Genomic DNA, 2,211 nt, shown 5'->3' with positions numbered 1-2,211 from the left:
ATTTGGGCGACCGAAAATTTGGGCACAAATTCTTCGAAAAATGAACGATTTTCCACTAAAATTTCAGTTAGATATTTGCCTCAGTTCATTATTATTCCTTATTATTCCAGTCATTTTGCTTTCTAATACCCTGACCAGTGTCCAGTTCTTTGAGAAAATCCTTCTTCCCCACATAGAATCAGTTCGAGCCTCCATCAACAACCCTGAGCAGAAAGCGCTACTGATATCAGATGTGTTTCGGGCCCAACACACACAGACACTAAAAGATCTGATGACAGCCAACAACTGCATCCTACAGAAAGTTCCAGCTAATATGACCCATCATCTACAGCCCCTGGACATATCTATCAATGGACTGGCTAAGAAATTCATGCGCAATAAGTACGAAGATTGGTACGCGAAAAACATAGTGTGTCAGCTCAATGGAGGAGTTTCATCAGACAATGTGAAAATTGATACCCGCTTGACAGTGATCCGTGAAGTACACGCTCGTTGGATCAACGAACTTTTTGTATATTTAAAAGGGAGGCCAGATGACATAAGGAAAGGCTTTGAGAAGTCGGGTATAACTGATGCTTGTAGATCAGACTTTACGGTGGATGATAATCCATTTGCAGATCTTGTTTAAATCTCTAGCTATCCGTACCTCTAGCCATTTGTTTTATTAGTAGCTGTTAGCTATTCCAGTCATTTCTCTTCATTTAAAATATAAGCCTTTTTACTTGGTCAAGCCATGAATGACAGATTAGTAAATTCAATTTGGTTTGGACACATAGTAAGACAGCACAAATATAGGTGAATTCTTCGTATATTTACATCACTAGCCTATAAAAATAAAATTAGGTTAGACTAATGAAAGCAATTTAAAAGTTAACAACTTGAAAATTCAAAACAGTTTTTAATCTGAAACTTTACTAAAGAGCTCAATGTGCTAGGTAGAGCATAACAGATTATTCAGCGAGTAACTACAATCCTATTTAACCCAAAAATATTAGTTCTAAATTTTGAAATAAGAATGCTCTCTTCTCTATCAAGTGCTGTTGGTCGGACTTTTCTTACTACACCTAATTTAAAAACTCCCATAGTGAAATCAGATTTATGCGCTAGAAAACAATGCATGCCGACTTCTCAAATGACAATTCATTATCAATTTTAAACTTGTTTCTGTGTCCATTCATTCTGATATGAAATGGAGAAACTGTTTGGCCGAAATAGGTGTCGTCTTTCAGGCTCTGGGGAAGTTTATTACAAATTTGGCATTGGGCGACATAAATTATATTGCTGTCCTTACATGTCAACCGGAAATCCAGAGTTAAATCCAAACCATTGACAGTGATAACTTCGTTGGAGTTGAACAGTTGGGGACAGGTTGCACAGCCTCTCCGCCACAGTTTTGGCTGACGGTGAAAGAATCCGTTTCGGAGCACGAACTGAGTTTTCTATTGCGCACTACTGTTTTGCCTATAGATGGCTGTTTACGTAGTGCAAACAATATCTGTACGTCTCCGCATAATTGTTTGATGTCCTCACTAGTAGTGTGTACCAACTTCCTAAGTTCAGTGACCTCTTTGAAAAATTTCACTGAAAAGACAACTTTGTCAGTGATTGGCTTCTTATCTTCCCTCTCATACAAATCGTGTTCTATTGACCTCAAGACTGCTTCAGGCTCTGTTTCCGTTAAGGTCCCCTCCTTGTGTCCACTTTTCATTAGGTCTTCTTTCAGTTCCTCCAGGTCCTCCACACATGTGTGATCCTGCGAATTTCGCTTGATCACTCGGATCATCTGTGAGAATACTACTGATTTAAAGACGTGGTTTGGGTGGAAACTATCAGTATTAAGGTAAAGCCTGGCATCAGTCTCTTTCTTAAATAGTCTGTAGTAGATGTTGTTGTTCTCCCCCAGTGAGAGTTCTACATCCAAGTAGTTAACTGATTTGCCAAACTGGCAATCACCGAACTGAATTCCAAATCGTTTTGCGGCTTCATTTAGTTTCGACACAAAAAGATCAAATTGCCTCCTGTAGCCCTTCCAAATTCCAAAGACATCGTCGATGAAGCGTCGCCAGAATAAAATAAGACTCCATAGCTGTATCATTTCAGGCCAGATGTTGATGAATAGCACCCAATGAAGCATGATATCAGCGACTTGACGCGAAATACAATTTCCAGTTGGGATACCCTTTTTGCCTGTGTACACATTTTCTTGAAAAG

This window comes from Bolinopsis microptera, chromosome 10, assembly GCF_026151205.1.
Source record: "Bolinopsis microptera isolate Bmic1 chromosome 10, MBARI_Bmic_1.0, whole genome shotgun sequence".
Lineage (NCBI taxonomy): Eukaryota > Metazoa > Ctenophora > Tentaculata > Lobata > Bolinopsidae > Bolinopsis > Bolinopsis microptera.
This window is presented reverse-complemented; position numbering follows the sequence as displayed.